Genomic DNA, 19,960 nt, shown 5'->3' on the forward strand with positions numbered 1-19,960 from the left:
AACATCTCAGGTGAAAATCTGTCTCAAGGAAGTCACTGGTGTGTTTTCTTTTCCTTCCGAGATTTTATTTATTCAATTTGGAGGGGGGGGAGTGAAAGGAGGGGCAGAGGGGGAGGGAGAGGGACAAGCAGACTCCATGCTGAGTGTGGAGCCTGACATGGGGCTCGATGCCACAACCCTGAAACCATGACCTGAGCTGAAATCAAGAGTCGGATGCTCAACCGACTGAACCACCCAGGCGCCCCTACCCTCTTTATTTTCAAAGATTTTATTCATTTTTAGAGGAAAGAGTCACTATTGTGTGTTTAAACATTTCCTTTATACATGATTTTTATTGACACCTCAAGGCTGCCTTTTAATTAGGAGTTCCACCTCACTCTCTTGAGATTTACTCAACTGAATATGATCGAGGTGTCACCATGTGCCTGCAGTGCAGGGGAGGGCCCAGGGCCACACCCGTCCCTTCCCTGTCCCACTCGTCCCTGGACTGGAGCAGCTCCTGTCTGAGCAGCTCAATGGGGTAAATTATGCCACGGCAGTGGATGATTAGGTTTTGGCAAAGAGATCAGAGAGAGGAAGGGGAGTTGCTGTTGATCCTAGAAGAGACAGAAGGAAGCATTGTGCCAGGGATGTTGGAAGAGCTCTTGTAAAAGAAGGCTGAGAACACGCCGTGCTGGTCCAGGGTTAGTACATCAAAGTGCTGACTTTGCCAGTAAAACTGGACCCAGTAATGATACTTATAGTGTAATAATAATAATAACAACAGTAAAGGGGATGATTATATTTCAGGCATTTCTGCGGCCAGGTATTATTGCAAGGATGTTGCACGTGTTGACTGTTTCTCCGTCATAACCCCTTGTAGTAGGTACAGAAGAGGAGGACAAGGCAGGAGTCCTTCAGTGATCTGTCCAGGGCCCCAGAGCCAGTCAGGATGGGCCTGGGTTATTGGACTTGAGATCTGGGGTTTCTAACTACAATACCATGGTGTAGATTGGGACTTCAGTGAGGTAGAAGACTTTGGCAAGGGGTTTGTCAAGGTGTCACCTGCCCTTTCTGAGTGCCTGCGAGGGAAATTGCAGAATTTTGATTTGCAGTCATTGTCGGAAACCCAACCCCAAATGATTTTGGCAATAAGGGAACTTAGGAGGTAACAAAACCAGTAAGTTCAAAGGTAGGGGGTGCTTTAGGCAGGGTCAGATCCAGGGGCTCAGGTGATATTTTTGCAGCTTAGTCTCCCTCCTTCCCTTTGCTCTACTTTTCTCTGCCTTGGTTTCTTTCAGGGCAGTTTTATGTACACAGAGGAAGCTTTAGCTTATAACTTAACCTCACCGGTGCCTGTAGAAAGAGTTCGTCCCCCTAATTCTGCAATATGCCTCTGATTAGATTGCCCCTGGTCAGTTGTGGTCCAGAGACCAATCACTGTGGTTGGGGGAGGCTGGTGAGGCCAGCTCTGTACCCTCTGCTTCATTTTCGTCATAGGGTAGAGAGGAGTTCCCTGACACATGTGGAGTCAGAATGGGGGAAGCGTGGCCCCCAAAGGTAAGTGGTGCAGTTTCCCAAAGAGGAGACTGGGAGTTGATCTGCGATATGGAGAATTCATAATCGGCTGTGCTTCGTGATAGGTTAATGTCAGCTGGAAGTCTACCTTCCAGCATCATGCTATCTGAGCCGGCCCTGGCTGATGGAGTGACGATGATCCTCAACTTTGAATGATTTTATTAGCCTGGCAGGTAGATGACGGGAAACAGGGAGGATTAAGGAAATAATACTCTGAGATGAACTGTGGAGACTGGTATAGGTGCCCTGTTTATCAACATGATGCTTAATCATAAGCCCTCCCCTGGGGACTGAATCGCAAACTGCATTAAACAGGGGCTAGATGATGGGAGCACATTAACAAGCATTCTTGCTAGGATGACAAACATTACAGGTGTGTTTTATGGGTATCAATCTGTAGCTGGACCACAGCATTTATTTCTGGGTGTCACACTTTAAGAACAATCTAGACACATCAGCACATCAAGGAGAGTCTAGGTGAGTGACAGTGCCAATTCAAACCTTGTTACATACACAGTGGTGGAAGGAATGGGGGCTCTTTACCTTGGAGAAGCCGAAACTCCAGGTGTACATGATCAGCTTCAACAAGCAGTCAAGGGACTGTCACCCGAAAGAGAGATGGCCCCAGAATCTATGGAGGGACATGGCAGGGAGCCAGCTGTCAAGCTCATCATAGTAAAGGATCACTCTGTCCAAGGCTGGAGTGAGCTGCCCTGAGAGGCAGTAAAACACCTAATGTGAGAGCTGTGTACACGGGAGTGCGGTGAGTGGGCGGGCGGCAGCTCAGCATCAGGGGTACGTGGACAGGATGACCTGCCTGACCTATCCTGACCCAGAGATCCTGAGACTCTAGGAAAGACAGTCTTTACTGGGAGACAAAGGGTACCTCCTTGCAGCCCCTGCCAGTTTACAGCAGACATCAGTGCATTTCCAAAAGAGCCCATGGAGACATTCTTTTCTCTGTAGTTAAACATAACAACTTTGCAATCCATTTATTGACACCCTTGAGTTTTCTGTTTCAGTGCAGGTGGAGCCATAAATAAAGGACAGGGTTGCTGCCTGCATTCATGAAAATGCTATTTATACTTTATGCGAGTTTATTTATTTTCCAACCCTGTTTAATTTCAGTGGATCTCTTGGAGATACCGATGCCCTCAGCATAATGTTTTGGAGTTAAATGACACGCAAGAGCAAGATACATTGAGAGTGCACTAGAAGGGGGCGGAGAGTGGTCTCAGGCACCAAAACCAGCTGAGCCAGAGAAGCTGGGTGATTGGGAGTATGGTCACTGCTCTTTCTAGGCCTTCATCTCCTGCTGCATGAAATGACATAAAACTGAAGGTCACCTATGGGGGCTGTTGGGGCACTGACATTCTAGAACTTTCCTAAGCATCTGATGTGCATGAATTGGAAATGACCAGAATCTGCCCCAGTGAATGGGAAGTATGTCTGGAAGAGGGAATCGGCTTCCTGTGATTTGCTCCAGAGTGTGGATCCAGGATCAATGTTATGATCAGGATCAGAGTTATGGGAAGGCAGGTGTTGTTTTAATATAAGAAGGAACTTGTGTTGTAATAATTAGATTTGCCAGGTGTTGGAGGCCACCATCTGGGAAAGCAGTGATGAGATCCCCATTCTTAGAGCTGTTTGTCAAAGGCCAAGTGACCGTTGGTTCAGGATGCTACTCAGGGGATGGTTTTGCTGGTCCTTCATCTCCCTGCCACGGCCCCATTCCTAAACCCTAATTCCTTTGTTTCTTCTCCAATCAGCCTTTCTTCCCATAGCATCTCAATGACCATTCCCAGCCACCCATCCTTCATGCTCAAAGCAGCATATCTTCGCTTCCTCCTTCTTTCCCTGCAGCCCATGCTTGCTACTTCCTGTTGAACCTGACTGTGGCCTCTTGTGGCTGCGTCTTTGCTTTCTGCCTCTCACCACTGAGTGGCCGTGACCCTGAACCAGCCAGTCATGCTCCTCCTGTGTGGCCATGACTGGTGCAACACCTGCCCTCCACCTCCCGGAGAGCAGCGGAGCCGGGCTCAGTCACTGTGCCACTCTGTCCCTCTTCTACTGCGCTGCCTCCATCCCCTAGCGTCCCCTCCCCAGCCTCCTGGACTCCCTTCCGGTGCGGTGCGCTGTCTGGTGGCCGCTGGCCTTCCCAGGTGCTGTTCTTTTTCCCTGGGACACCGCTACACTTCTTTGCTGGGCTGACTTCGACCCTTGGGGCTCAGCTGAGCCTGATGGCACCTCACCTCTAGCTAGGTTGGCTTCCTCTGCTGCTGTCTCCAAACTCTATATACTGTCCTTTCTTCACACCTGCTTTACGTTTATTGTTTCTCCTAATCCCGTCTTCACAAGTGAGCACAAGCATCGGGAAGGAAGGGAGTGGTTCTGCTCCCCCTCCCATCCCTAGGGGAGCCAGGAGAACTGGTTGTTGAATGAGTGAATGAGTGAAGAATGCCCTCTTCTGGATTTGAGTGCTGACAATGCTCACCATTGCCTCCTGGGTTTTCTCCAGATTCCTGGTAGTGGTTTGGAGTCTTTCACAGGCACTTTTCCTTAGCCTCTGATTTCTGTCAGAGGCTAAGGCAGGCCTTACTTCTCACTCAGGCAGGCCCCCTTCTGTTTTCCTACTTCTGTATTTTTGCTCTTTGTTTCTTCTTCCCAGAATACGGTTCTCTGGTTTTGCACCACCCTTCCTCCCAGCCAGCATCTTCAGCGCCCATGTTCAGCGTGTGATCCCATGTGGAAGCTTCTGTGACGGCACTCATCAAGGGGTATTTTGCTTGTTTGGTGTCTTTCTAGTGCTTTCTTTTGAGTTTTGTGAGACAGGGGACTGTTTTACTCATCTTTACAGTTTCAGAGTCTGGGCATCACCCTTAGTGGGTCCTGAGTGTGAATGTAGACTGGGAAGGAGTCTGGATGTTGGAGGAAGCAGGAACCACTGGTCTCTTCTGGGGCTCTGAGCACCTGTGATTTTGAGACTATGGCTTAGAATATGGCTCCAGGAGCCTCACCTCCCTTCTGGATGTGATGTTAGTTGTGGGACTTGAAGAATTCTGCTTAAACACACATTTATTTGAATTTATTTTATTTTTTTAAAAAGATATTATTTATTTATAAGAGAGAAAGCAGGCGAGCAAGCAACGAGAGAGCCAGCACAGAGGGAGAGGGAGAAATCGGCTCCCCCCTGAGCAGAGAGCCTGATTCAGGACTGCATCCCAGGACCCTGGAGTCACGACCTGAGCTGAAGGCAGACACCTAACTGACTAAGCCACCCAGGCACTCATTTTTTTTTTTTTTAAGGTTTTATTTATTGAGGGGTGGGGGGAGGCACAGAGGGGGAGGGAGACTTCCCTATTGAGCAGTAAGTCTGACTCAGGGCTCAATCCCAGGACCTTGAGATCTGACCTGAGCCAAAGGCAAATGCTTAACTAACTGAGCCACCCAGGTGCCCCTGGTGTTTTGTTTTGTTTTTTTTAAAATATTTTATTTACTTATTTGAGAGGGAGTGAGAGAGAGTACAAGGAGTGGAGCAGGAGAGGCACTCCCCGCCGAGCAGGAAGCCTGATGTGAGGCTCCATCCCAGGACCCCAGGATCATGACCAAAGGCAGACACTTAACCAACTGAGCCACCCAGGCTCCCTGCTCCATTTGAATTTAGATCATGCTGATTATTTTCTTCCAGAGTCACCTCTTCTCGTGGGTATGTGAGTTTTACTTGCCGGGTGTGGTTCTTTCTCCTCTGCCCATCGAGGAGATGTTGTTCAGCTGTTACTGAATTCCCAGCATGTGGGAAAAGCATGCTTTTCAGCCATTCAGAAGATTGTTCACACATGCTGCCCTCTGATAATTTATAACCAGCTCCATGCAGACGCTTGGCCCAGAAGCTTTCTATGGTCAGGGAAGCAGGCCGATGCAGGTGTGCGTGTTATTTGACAGCACGTGTTCTTCGGAGGATGCAAAGTCCTGAACATTTAAAACCCATGTCATGGGCGGCCCTGGTGGTGCAGAGGTTTAGCGCTGCCTGCAGCCCGGGGTGTGATCCTGGAGACCTGGGATCGAGTCCCACATCGGGTTCCCTGCATGGAGCCTGCTTCTCCCTCTGCCTCTCTCTCTCTGTGTCTCAATAAATAAATAAAATCTTTAAAAAAAGATAAAACCCGTGTCATGAGCAGGCATAGGATATTGATTTTTGGACTGATTTCAGCCCGCACCCACGTTATTTAGTTCACCGTTCATGCCATCCTTATCAACACAAATTCCTTCTGAAATGAACGGTTTCTTGGGGTCCTGACATTTGACTTGAAGAGTTGCAGTAAGAACCAAGGAGTTGTAAGTTGAACTTATTTTTGCCTTATGACTTTGGGGGATCAGGGGCACGGGAACCATGGATTAAAGGGAGCTGGTGATGGTGCTGGTGGGGTGTCTGTTATCCAAGCAGAGCTTATCCAGACATGACTGATTCCCCAGCCCCATGTCCACTTCCCTCAGCACAGGACTGTGATGGGATGTTGGTGAGTGTGCAGGGGGCTGGTGAATAATCTGCTCAAGGTTTCAGGATGCCCTGGGGCTAGGGTCTGTGGCAGTGGTGATGCGGCTAGGCCATCCTGCTTTCCTGCCAGTGGCCCAAACAGATCCCTTAATGAGGGTTTTACGGGGTGCAAGAACATGCGGTGCTGAATGAAATGGAAATGAAATGGAAAGCATAATATACTTACTGGCTGTCTTTAGTATGTCGGAAATGAGGGGCTTCCCTGCTTACTAGCTGTAAGCCTCCGAAGCAGGACTTGAGGGAGGCGGCGGTGGGTGGAGGTCATGCCGCAGACCCCGGGGCTGCACTCATCTGTGCTTCCTACCTTGGGCCCAAAAGCATCTCCTTAAGCTCTTAGACTCCGAGGGTAGTTGAAATCTGTCACAGCTGTGTTCAGCTGTGAGGTGGTTGCTAAGGTGACCTTTGCTTTTCTTGTGCCAGCTTTCGATCATCTAGCATTATCGGTAGTCCTGCTGGGGTGGAGCAAACAGCCCCTATGTGGCCTCAGTTGGCTGCGCCTCCTGCAGGAGCTTGTGGCTAGGACCTTTGTACCAGGTGTTAGGAAAAGCTGGTGTCTACTCATCAGCCACCTTGTATTAGTTTCCTGTGGCTGCAGTGACAGAGTCCCAGATGTTCAGTGCTGAAAGAACCACAAATGTATTGTCCTATGGTTCTGGAGGTCAAAAATCTACAGTCCAGTGTTGTTAGGCTAAAGCCAGATGTTGGCAGGGCTGGTTCCTTCTGGAGGCCGCCAGTGAGGATCCATCCCCTGGCTTTTCTCAAGTGCAGAAGTGTAGCTCCTTCAGATTACTATTTGACTCTGAGCTCTGCTGCTGGAAATTGTCACATCTCCTTCTCTGTCCTATCCTCTTAATAGGACCCTTGTGATGGATTCCAGTGCTCACCTGGATAGTCCAGAATGATCACTTCATCTTACAAGCCTTAATTTAACTATACCTGCAAAGTCCCTTCTGCTATGGAAGGTAACAGATTCACAGATTGTGGGGATTAGGACATGGACATATTTGGGGGTCATTATTTGGCTCTCCATATTGCTTGGTCCTATTCTCAGCATCCCCTCCATCTTGTGACTCTAGAGAGACAAAGGGGTGTTGTACCATCTCTTCTCTTTTTTAGATATCTTAATCCTGCTCGAGGAGTTAGGTGTTCTATAATTTTAATACATAGAAACATCGAGCAGGACTTACTGCTCATGAAAAAGGTATTGAATTCAGATGTGTTCAAACCATTTTAAACCATAATATTTTGTCTATAACAGATGTTTAACCAATAATGACAGTTCAGGTTTTTTTGAAAAGGACAGGAACTTCTGCTCTTTGGGGGTGCTGGTCTTAAAGTAATTTTAGTTATTTTTTTATTTCAAATGCCAATTTAACCAAAGAAGGGATCATTTCATTTAGAGAGGGCTGTTGACGGTCTCTTAATTTTAAGTAAAATATTTTGTATTGCTACTTTGGAATACGATTTGCTGTTATCACCTGAAGCTGAACATACTCCATGTCCCATCAGTTTCTGTCCCTAGTCATATGCCATAGAGAAAATGTACGTACGTGTGCTCAAAAAACACGTACAAGAATGTTCACAGCATTGTTTTTAATAGTGCCAAAGAGGAAAATACTGAAATATACACCCACAGTATAATAAACACAAGTAGTGGCATGGTTATATAGTGAAGTACTACAGAGCAATGAAAATCCTCACGGATACCGTTGAGCAGAAAAAGCAGACACAAAAGAGTATATGTACTGTTGGATTCCAATTGTATAAATAAAAAACCAGACAAAAGTTGATCTAGGTATAGAGACTGTGGCATGGCCAAAGGAAGACTTTGGGACACTGGTCATTAACTTGTTAACCTGTGATTATACAGGTGGGTTCACTTTATGAATATTCACATTTTCATTTTCACATTTTTCATCTGTAATTCACTTTTCTGCATGTGTTTTCTTATTTAAAAACAACTCTGTAGGGCAGCCCTGGTGGCTCAGCGGTTTAGCGCTGCCTTCAGCCCAGGGCACGATCCTGGAGACCAGGGATTGAGCTCCACGTCGGGCTCCCTGCATGGAGCCTGCTTCTCGCTCTGCCTGTGTTTCTGCCTCCTTCTCTCTCTGTGTCTGTCATGAATAAATAAATCTTTAAAAAAAAATAAAAACAACTCTACAACTCTTGATAGTTAACTGAATTTGAAGAGATTGTGTGGGGTTTGCATTCTTTTCAGATAAAAGAGGCATTTTATTAACCTTTGGGATTTACAAATCTATGTCATTGTTTAACTTTGAAATTCAAATACTTTTTAAGCATGAAACTTTTCTTTTGGGATATATACTTGACACTTCTATTTAACCACATTTCCTTTTTTCCCCTCCTGATCCACCTTACCATGTGGATACAGCCCCCACCTTCTGAGGGTCTGATCACAGCACTGATTTAAGATCTGAAATTGGCTCCTGAGACCTTAATTCTGAAAGCATGTTTTCATCACTTTGAGCCAAGATCAGTGTTCCTGTCGGAACTCTGTCAGTGACCAATTCCAATTAATATTAAAGTGATACTATTTCTTAATATGGATACCAAACCACATTGGATAAAAGCTCCCACTTGCATTAGTCATCTGACCTGCAGCGTTATAAAAACCCTTGTGCCTGGAAAAGAAAGACACTTCTTATTGTAAGCAGCATGAAAACATGGAAAGGGTATGTACTATTTAAGCCATAACCACAGTGGAAAGGACAGCAACTGCTATCACTTCGTTAGACAGAAATTGGCTGCATCTGGCCCGAAATTGTGTTGCGCTTGGCCAATGCGCTGCTTTTTACCATTGCTGACTTGATTATTGACCATTAACACTTGGGGAGATTGCACATAAAAATCATGATTTCTGGCCTTCCTTAACACCATGGAAAGATCTAGCAAACCAGAACCCCCTTCATCCTAGTGGCCACTGGCTGGAGCTGAGTCATCCCTTCACACGGTGCATGAACACTCCAGTTTGTCACAGTGACATCATTCCCGGCTGATCCCTGAGTCGCTCTGTGTGCTTGCTGTTTTCCGCAGACCCCAACTGAGAAGGAAGAGCTCCTGGTATTTTCTGATGTCACTCGTTGACCCTGGCTGGCTCAGTTAGACTTTGCGTTTGGACGGCTTGGCTTACTCTGTGCCATGTGCCGGGCTGGGGCTGTGACCTGCATTGTCTCCTGTCTCCCCACAAGCAGCATCATGCTCTGCCCATTTGACAGACAGAAGCCGAGGCTCAGGGTGTTGTGCTCCTTGGCCGAGGCCACCAGCTGGTAACTCGGGGAGCTGGCATTCGGACCCCGGCCTGGGCTGATAAGGCCCCCTCCTCCCACATACACTGCTCACTCTCAGTGACCTGCAGATATGGAAACATGTGGCAGAGGAGATTGTCAAGTCTGTACACTCAGGTTTCAGTCAGGGCAAGGCAAAACCCTGTCTTGGTCGAGAAGACAGACCCTTTTCTGTGGCTAGTGGGATTCTGGTCAGCCAGTCTAAGCAGAGAATTTGATTAGTCTTTTAATGCAGTTTGCATTTTTGCCTCTGCCATAGACGCCTGCAATTAAGAGCAGGAGGGCATTTTAGGATTCTTCCAGGCAGCCTTGCAACCTAAGCAGATAAAACCTTTGAAAACCACTTGAGGGCTTCATCCAGGGCGGGGACTGCTGGGGGAGGGGGGTGAACATGTACCCGAGTGAGCAGAGTGACAGTAGACCTGGTCCTTGACATCACTGCAGGTCTATTTCTCCCCCATGGAAAGGGGTGCATGGTTGCAGCTCCTGCGTGTTATGAAGGCTCAACATGGTCCTGCTACAGAGCATGGTTGTTTAGGACGGGTTCGTTTTCTTCCCCTTCTGTTTTCCTGGCGTGTTGGAAGGCTATCCTGGGAGAGATGCAAACGATCACCCACTTGGTCTTAACCAGGCCTGCGGAGGCCACTGATGTCTAGAGAACTGTCCAGACTAAGTTCAACGCCTCAGCCGGCGGTGCAGTTGGAACCATCGCTCAGTCTGTAGCACCACAGGACTCGCTACCCGCCTCTTCATATCCCTTTTAGAAAAGACAAAAGAGGAAGGTCACACTTGTTCATTTTTGTCAATGTGCTTTCTCGCACATCGGCAGCACTCCCTGTCTGTGTTGGGGGCAGGGGATGGGGACACGACCTACACCTGTGGTCGTAAATGCACCTGCAGCTGCTGGTGGATCCAGGGTCCATGTTTGCAGAAATGAAGCCGTTTCACATGGGTGTCCTATAGTGAGAACATGGAAGAGTAACAGGAAAGGACCATCCTCTGATTCCACGTTGAATCACCTCTATAATAAGATTTGTCTTCTAGGGGCTGTAGCTGAGTCATTACCCCTGGCTCTAATTCCCAAATCTCCCCTTAAATGCTGTGTGTCCTCAGCTGAGGAATCTAACCTCTCTGAGCCCAAATTGCTGCCTCTAAAATTGGGGTGCTGCTCCCTGTTTTACAGGGCTTTTGTACAGGTGAGAAGGAGTCCATTGTGCCTAATGCAGAGTAGACTCACAGAGTCGTTTGTGTTCAGCTGTGTTTTATATGCTGACTGTGCTCTCTGAAGCAAAAATCACTTAAGGACTCACTGGAATCAAATGTTTAAGGCTGTGGTGTTAGGCAGTCTGGCACTATCAGGTTCCTTCTTATCTTTCCAGGGGGGACCCTCCTCCGATAATGAGGATTTGTCAGTTTTGCTCCAGCAGAGGGCACTCCACGCCCCATCTCCTGCCTACCCGTGAATTATGCTGGAGCAGGTGTGGGGCATTGAAACTTTGCTCTGATGTCCTGGGCAGGAGGCCTCTCCATGGCCCCAGTAGATAGCCATGATGATTCCGTAGCATGGTGCTGCTGAACAGAAGCTTTCTCACGTACATTTAAATAATCCTCCCACAACTCCAGTAGGGAAGGCGGTATTCTCAGAGATGAGGTAACTGGGCTTCACAGCCATTGGTGGATCATTCGAGGACATTGATTCATTCAACAGACACAGCCAGGCACTGTAATGCAACACTGGGGATCGGGCTTTCCATCCCAGGAGCCCATCCTCTTGTGGCCTGGAGCTCCCTTTCTGGTGGAAGGGGAGAAATGATTAAAGGGTAGCTTTCTGCTACCCTTTTTGCTCTGCTGAGTGGTAGCAAATGCTACAAAGAAAAAGAAAACCTGGCGAGATGATGGTGAGCGTGTCAGGGGAGGGGTGGTTGGACAGTCCTTGGGTGATGTTTAAGCAGAGCCAGGTGGAGAGAGAGAGGAGGGACATTCCAGGCAGAAGGAACAGTGGGTGTGGAGAGTGCTTGACACCTCTCTAGAAGGGCAAGGAGAAATCCGGTGGGCTGGAGAGGGAGTGGGCTATGTCAGGAAGGTAGGTGGGGGCACCACATGAGGGTGGGCCTTGCAGCTCTGTACTCTGATTCCTTCATCATCCTCAGCAAGTTTATTCCTTGGTATCTCCCTTTGGCTGCTAACTTCGAGGAACCTTCGAGAGTGTTTCCTCCTCCTGCCTGGGAGCCAGGTCCCTTAGATCTCTGGTTTCAGAATGGCCAGATGAGCAGAATCACCTGGGGCATTTGTTTCATGTGTAGACTCCGGGCCTATCGTGGGGCACAGAGGAAAGACCAGTTCTAGGGCTCTGGCCCGGAAATAACCAAATGCGGTGCTACAGCCCCAGTGCCAGTGTTTTCAAGTATGTCGAGTGAGCCTTCTCTTCTGGGAAGTTTGACATGATTCTGGATCTTTATAAGTTCCCTTCTTACTATGGGTGGCGGATCTCAGCCCGTCTCCAAGGTTCATGGGCTCTAGGACTTGGATTTGGTAATGATCAGGTCGGTGATGACAGCATGGATTGAGTGCCTGCTGTTTATCTTCTGCAGAAGCCCAGCTTTATGCTTTATCTGTGACATTTAAGTCTTCGTCCTCACGCCGGGTTCCCCGGGGAGATAGTACCTTTGGGTAATACACTGTTTGTGCTTCTGTTCAGCCTCTAGTGTTGGATCACACTCCACTTCCCTCCTTTGCAGAGTTGCCACATAGATGAGAATAATGGTGCATGTTGCTCGGAAGAGTGCCTCGAGTGCTGGGTAACCTGTTCTTGTACTAGTATCCACCCTAATTTTGGCACCCTGCCCTCTGTCGTCATCTCCAAATCCTTAGTGTTTGGCACAGTCCCTGGTGTACAGTCGTTGCCCTGCAAGTGTTAAAGTGCCTACACTGGATAGTTCTAGCTCCTGTTTATGGAGGATTTATATGGGTTCTTTACTCATAGTAACTCCTCTGTTTCTCAAAACCAAGAAAGTAAGTACCGCCAACCATCCCATTTTATAGATGGGGAAACAGAGGCACAGGAGCGCTCAGGAGTGTGCTCGAGGCGTGAGAGCTAAGGCGGAGCCCGGGCAGTCGGTGTTTGCCACGGTCTCTCCAAGGTTCCATTTGCCTCTTCCACGGATGTGATTGTAGATCTTTCTCTCTTCTGTCTTAAGTTCCCTCCTTCCAGCTTCATTCTCCGTGGAGACTGGGAAAAGCCAGTCAGTCATTCCCCTTGTACGAACAACCCTTCACATGTCCTTGGAAAGTATCCTAGACCAAGACTTGGAAGGTGGTAGAGTGTCCAGGTGTGTTTACCTCTCTTTCTTTCCAAGCCCTGGATTTTCTTTGCCCACCCCTTGGGCATACCTGCCAGTGGCTTCTGCCTCAGTGGTGGTTGGATGCAGGCTTCAGGGACAGATAAGGGTCGGCCTGTTCTGAGCAGTAGAGCTAACTATTAGCCTGTGCTTTCCCCCACCCAGAAACCATGCCTGTGACTTAATGCTTCCCGGCATGCAGGGCCTGGCTCACTCCAGGGAGTTGGGTGGGGGGCAGGCTGGGCTCTGAAACTGTTCACATCCATCCAGAAGTGAACATAGGCAGTCCTATGGGAGCCGGTTCTGCGGTGGCAGTGAATGAGACAGGTCTGGGTAGAGCAGCGTCTCACCTACGGCTTGATTTCATGTTTTGGATAAATACTCCGAGGTGAGGGGCATGAACGGGTGGATAAGTAAGGATCTCAGGGAATATTTATGAAATCTTTGTGTCCCTCTCACTACCTCTCTCTCTGTCTCTCTTTTTAAAGATTTTATTTCTTTATTTGAGACAAAGCACAAGCCGGGGGTGTTGTCAGAGGGAGAAGTAGACTCCTCACTGAGCAGGGAACCCGATGCGGGGCTGATCCCAGGACCCCAGGATCATGACCTGAGCCCAAGGCAGACACTTAACCGACTGAGCCACCTCAGTGCCCCATCACCTTCTCTCTTAATAGAGTCCTGCCTAGGTGGCTCTCTGAGTGGAAAGGATCTGCCTTTTCCCTTTGGTCTCCCCTCTGCCCCAAACAGTCTCAGCACTGTTTTCCAGATGCTTTGATGACAGGTGGCAATCAGAAAGAGACCCTTGAGTTGCATGTCTTCTCTGCTGCTTCGCTTGTTCAATCCTCAGGTGAAATCCCTGGGCTCCTTCAGGTGCTGAGACCATCTCTCCTGTCCACCCTTACTGCCGGGTGATGACAGTTTGTGCTGGTGAGCACAGGCGCTGTCTGCTGTTCCCAGTGCATGTGTTACTTTTTGCAGTGCTCCTTTCCGGTAGGTCCTATTCTCGTCCTGCTCCTACAGATTAAGTGCAGGGTGTTGGGAAGCTTGGCTGGGGTTGAGGAGCCAGTGAGTGCAGACCCAGCCGGTGCGGCTCGGGGCCTGTGCTCTTAATCACACACATAGGCACTGCCCTCCCTCTGTCTTGGTCGGTAGCATGCATGTGGCTCTTCCTCTGGGCAGAGCACAGGACCAGCCACAGGGGAACAGAGGAGAGTATGATTATTCCAGGGCATGGGGTTGTAGAAATACAGAAGTGCAGATGTGCTGCAGGTGCTGTGAGAATGCAGAGCTCAGTGGGCCGTGTGTGGGCTGCGGGTCAGAAAAGGGCTTTACAGGGAAGTGATCCTGGAGCTATGTGTTGAAAGGGCAGTAAATGTGTCCTGGGGATTCATGAGAGCATTTCATCACTTGGGAAGACACAGTGGAGTGAAACCACCAGGACCAGAGGGAGGTGGGAGGTGTCTCCTGCGCCCCATGCTCTGTCACGGCCTATCAGAGGAGCGCACACCCGGATGTCAGGATGGAAGAGACATCGGGCTTTGCAGACAGAAACCTCTGGGTTTGAAGTCTGCCACGCAGCTGCTGTGTAACCACAGAGAGCATCTTGCCTTGTCTGTGCCTCTGCTTCTCCTGCATAAATGGGAACAGCACTATCTTCGTCCAGATTTACTACGAGAGCTGAGTGTGAAGGTTTAAGTAGGCACCTGATGCATACAGGGCACTCAGTGAATTGCAACTGCTTGTTTTATTTATTTATTTATTTGTTTGTTTATTTATTTATTTATTTATTTATTTAGGGCTGCACACTCGCATTATTTTATTTTGCTTTTCCAGCTTGTTTTATTTTTGATGAGATCATCTATCGATCAACTTCAGATCTGTAATTGCAAATCAAATATAATCTAAAAAAAATCTCTAGCACATAGTTGTTGCCCAGTAAATATAAATCAAAGGGTGGACTTGTTGCTAGCAGGGCCTAATGGGAGAGTGTTCTATGGAGATGAAGATTGGGATGGCTCTTTTCATTTCATCATGAAGTGAAGTGTGGTTGGAATAAGGTAGAAGTGCCAGCTGTGGCTCAGTTAGGTGGTGGCGACGCTGAGGTGTGCTAGGGTTGGCAGGTGTGTAGCTCTGGTCCCCTAAGACTTGGGTTTAAGTCAGAGCCTGCCGCTCACCAGCAGTCCCGTGCCATTTCGGATCTGCCACTCCTCCTCTAGGGAATGGTTGTGACAGATGAGCTACTACAGGACTGGAGCCTGGCACACGCGGGGCCAGGGATACGGGGTTCTTCAGCAGTCGTGAGCCCCCTTTAAGGGACAAGGAATTAGAAGGAACACAAGTAGTGTTTTTGGGACACTCACATGTGCTTGGCGCCGTTCCCTGTGACTTACACGGATGGTCTTCAGTCCTCACAGCTTCCCTGCGAAGTTGGTCTCCTAAGTATCCCCACTTACAGGTGAGGAAATTGGGGTACAGAGAGGTTAGGTTACTTGCCCAAGGTCACTCTGCTTGGCAGGAAAGGAGTCGTGCTTTCAGTTATGCTGCCGTGCCGTCTCCAACAGCAACCCTGGGGGAAACTCTGCCAGCCCTGTCTGACGGATGGGGAAACCAAGGCAGCAGGAGATCACATACCCTCCAGAGAGGGCAGGTTTGTGGCACTTGGCACGTTTTTTGTTTGTGGACAGTTAAAGGCTGAAGCTGGTTCTGCTTGGACTCTCAGCAGGAGGAGGAATCTTTGTCCCCACCCGGGGGACGGGGTGGCAGCCCGGGGAGGGGGTGGCAGCATGGAACCAGGCGCCCGTCATCCCCGGCCCTGGGGTCCCGCAGGGGGTCGTCTCAGGACAGGACCAAGTGCTCCTTGTCCCTTCCAGCCGCACTCGTGGCGTTGGTGCTGCTGCCCGACCTCCCTGTTCCCTGCAGCCCCTCCCCTGCCTGTGGCTTAGCGGGAAATCACAATCCCAGGGGTGTGGGGGGGTGTGGGGGTGCTTCCGCTGCAGTCGTGCTGCTCCGAGGACGCCGGGCCCCGCAGGACTGGGTGTCCTCACTGGCTCCCTGCGTCTGTGCTTGCGTGCAGCACTCTGGTGCATTTAGGAAAGTCTCCTTTCCAGCAGGCAGTTTGCAGCTGCTCAGCCCCAGGCGCCTGACATTTGATCTTCCACTTGCAAGTTTTTCTGTGGGTATTTACATTCCCATCAGCCTGGAAGAGCCTTGGGGAGTCAAACTGGCCCTGGGGCCCCCTTTAAATTCCCTACTGTGTGTCGCGTGTCTAGGGGTCATGATCACTAGCTGAGATGATGCTCCTGTGTTGGCCACTTTTTAAATGTATCTTTTTTAACCTACTGAGGGAGGCATGTATCACTTTTTTTTCCCCTTTACATCTAAAAGCTGGGGCAAAGCAGCCTCAGTACTGTAATACTGTTAATGTTTGGCCTGTACCTGTGTGCGCTCTGGGTTCCTGGGTTCCGGTGTGCTGGTGATTATATACATAGAAAACCTAATGCGTTCGGTGGACACCTTTTGATGATGCTTTGACTTCCTCTGTGAATTCCAAGCTAGTCCCCTTCCTTTGAAGGCTTTCATTACCTAATGAAATGGTTCCAGTTCCCTCTGTAAGACGTGGGTGTAAACATTGTTCCGCACAAAGCCTGCCCTTCCGGATTGTCCTCTACCAATTTCACGGTTCCCCAATCCTGAAGCCAGATGTCAGATGGTGTGGCACTTGGGAAGTCGGGAATCCTGAGCTTAGTTGAGATGAAACCTCACCCGGAGTTTGTGTGTGAGGAGGTTTAGTAGGGAGTAGGGGAGACAATGCCCCCTTTACTGCTTTTTTTAATGACAGCCCCCCACCCCCACCCCATACCAGAGGGAGAATCCGGGTATTTCTGAGGAGGAAAGACCTGTATGACTCCTGCTTCTTTGCATGTTTTTTCATGCATGTGGGGGTCTCCTCTGGATGGTCGATGGATTTTAGAGCCTTTGTTTCCTGCTCCTCTGTTTTCCTGTTAGATGATGGAGCAGATGTTTATTAAGTATTGGGTATGTATTTGATCCTGGACCAGGGTCTGAGAAAGACAAAATCAGGCTAAGGCATGACCCTTGCTTGCCGTTAAGAAAACATGTTCTCTTGTTAGGTGATAATGACCCTTCTGAAGGTGGTCATTCCCTGAGGACAGTGGGTCCTTGGAGGAAACCAGATGAGGTGATGGGACCACTGTGTAGTCAGGGAGGGAGGTTGTAGGATGATCAGAAGTGAAAATTTACATCAAGAGCAGCAGTCTGTTCTGGAGGCGAGAACTCCCTAGGTACAATCCAACCTAACTACTATGTTAGAAGGAAAGACACGTGACTCTCCGGGGGCATCAAGGAAAGCTTCCCGAGAACCGTGCCTCTTGGGCCGAGTCTTTTTTTTTTTTATTTTTTTTTTGAATAATAGATTTATTTTTTATTGGTGTTCAATTTGCCAACATACAGAATAACACCCAGTGCTCATCCTGTCAAGTGCCCCCCTCAGTGCCCGCCACCCAGTCACTCCCACCCCCCGCCCTCCTCCCCTTCCACCACCCCTAGTTCGTTTCCCAGAGTTAGGAGTCTTCCATGTTCTGTCTCCCTTTCTGCTATTTCCTACCCATTTCTTCTCCCTTCCCTTCTGTTCCCTTTCACTATTACTTATATTCTCTTGGACTGAGTCTTGTAGCATGACAAGGAAGTGTCGTGCTACAAGGAGCAAGCCAAGGAAAGTGGAGTTGAAGGCCACAGCTGACCGATCGTTGGCTGGGGTCATGAGATCGTGACTTGATGGTGGTTCTCTGCTGAGACCGTCTAGTGATGCCACATGTGGTCCCTGAGAGCAATGTGTTTAACAAATTGGTCCAGTGGTCTTGGTAGGAAAAGCACAAATCCCGCCCGAAACTGTGTGGTATCCTGCATGGCCTCGGCTAACAGATTTCCATATTAGCTCATGAGCCTTGTGGAAATCCTGTCTTCAGACATCCATGGGGTCCTTCTCTGTACGGTATCTGCAGTGCTATCACCTCCTCTCCTGCCTCCCTCCACGCCCCCATCTTTGGCCCTCAGTGATTCTGTATTAATAGCAGCGATTAAGCTGCCTCATCTCATCAGGGAGGAGATATTAATCTTCATCAGACCCAGGAAGGAGCTGAATTTTTTTTTCCCTGCTCTTCCCTTACCTCCCCTTTCTCATCCCCCCTCCACGGAGCTCAGGGCTGCTCCAGTGTCTGCTCTGGAATCTCCTTCTGCAGATGAGTTCAGGGGGGTCACTTCTTGGCTTCCCTTGCTCAGCCTCCCTGCATCCAGGCATCGCATGCTGCATGCTGTAATTGAAGCCCACTGTCCAGGGACAGAGGGCGGGGAGGTTGCTCCCTCCAGTGGGAACTCCCAGTCTCACTGTCCTCGTTGCTGCTGGGAAGTTAGAACAGGGCAGTACCACAGCTGGAAGCTGGAGGTTTCTTGGTTTACGAAATCCCATTCAACCCTTAGAGAAGTATGCCAGCACCCTGTTGCCTTTTTCATTCTGTCTTTCTAAGGTCCATGCTGGGCTGAGGATCCTGGGTGCCAGGGCCAGGGCCGGGAGGCAGAGACCTCAAGGACCAGAGTTAGGATGGAAAGGAACTATGTCCCAGAGCTCTTCTCCATCCCCAGCTGTTCCCACTTCTGTGAACCAGCTGCCAAATATAGCTCATCGTGCACCAAACTTCTGTTACGGGCCAAGCTCAGTGTTGGCACGGTAACTCATTCACACACGAACTTGCCATATGTGTGTTGTTAGTCCATTTTTCAGATGAGGAAACAGGACTGGGAGGTTGAGCGCCTTTGCTGAGGTTGCGTGGCAAGCTGGGAGGAACCAAAATCCATCGTAGGTTTCTTGACTCCTGTTTTGCTCTGCCCACCAGGGATGACAGTAGAATTTCTTGCCAAAACCGGAATGCTTTAAAGACTGGAAGAGGATGCTAAAATATGTAGGCTGGGCCAAAAGGCATAAATGGTGACTGGTCCAGGTTAACCAAGAGGCATGGTCTCTTGCTTGTACTACAGCTGGAGACACGGGGATGCTTCTGTGCTGTTTCTGGAAGCAGAGATGGCAAGAACAGACCTCATTCTCTCTGCCTCCCTTCCCTCCCAGAGACCTGCTGGCTTAGCCACAGGCCTGGTACAGGAGAACCTGATTAGTTTGCTTCTAACAATGAAGAATCTGGAATAACCACCATCTCCTCTGCTCAGCATGCAGCCTTCATACCCAGGCCACCTTGAAGGATCTATCTAACTCCCCTCACTCAGTGGCATTGGCCTTCTTTCAGCCTCTGAGCACACCCCGGTTGGAGGAATGGTAGTCTGCGCCCTGCCCCCCCCAAGGGCTCTCTTTGCATTCTACCAGCAATCTTCTTCCTCAGAGGGATTCCCGAGACATTAAATTAGCAGACAATGACATTAGCTCTAAGAACCAAACTTGATTACTCGAACTATGAGTGTTTATTATTATAAGGAATAAAACAACCTTCTCTCTATCCCCAACTCTTAGATCAATCATATCCTCACACTAAATTGCATTAACACCAGTTTCCTTTTAGTTGGCAGGGTTGTTTTGTTTTTTGGATATTTTTTGTGCAGATTGTCTGAAAGGCAGGGAGTATGTCAGAGTATTACACACCAGCACAGACAGGTTTGTATGTGAGCTTCCCCATGTAATTTGCTGGCTCTTCAGGCTGTGGTCTAGGAGTGTGAATCCTGCTAGAGGCTGCATCCTATCGTGGCCTCATCTCCCTGGACTCTGCCCATCACTCTGTTCCTCTAACTTGACAGCAGATACTCTGATGCCTTTATATTTGCCCATGCTCTGCTTTTTCCCTGAGAAGTTCCATTGTCCACGTCCAACCCCCAATCCTCTGTACTTGAGACTGTCCCCAATGCATCTCTTTGCCCCTACAGCCCTTCTGGGCTCCCCTGTTAGAGTACTTTGGGCAGAATTGGTGCTTAATATGTGCTATTCATGGGGCAGGAATATTGTTACCTTGTGAACTTGCTGTGAGGTTAAATGATACACTTAGAGAGTGCTTTCCTCTGTTCTTTGTGTTCTAATTAATACTAGCAATTATGGTGGTGGTTGGTAAACTTCTGGGAGGTGATTCAATGTCAATATTCAGTATGTGTCTCCACTGACGTGACAGCTACTCTAGGGTAGGGCCGTACGT

The 19,960-nt window shown here is 48.9% G+C and overlaps 1 protein-coding gene across 4 annotated transcripts in view; it reads left to right on the forward strand.

Moving 5' to 3' along the window:
- LARGE1 (LARGE xylosyl- and glucuronyltransferase 1) overlaps positions 1–19,960 on the forward strand; it is a 526,275-nt gene that overhangs the window by 136,403 nt on the left and 369,912 nt on the right. The window lies entirely within an intron of this gene.

The sequence above is a fragment of the Canis lupus genome, chromosome 10, assembly GCF_011100685.1.
Source record: "Canis lupus familiaris isolate Mischka breed German Shepherd chromosome 10, alternate assembly UU_Cfam_GSD_1.0, whole genome shotgun sequence".
NCBI classification, from domain to species: domain Eukaryota; kingdom Metazoa; phylum Chordata; class Mammalia; order Carnivora; family Canidae; genus Canis; species Canis lupus.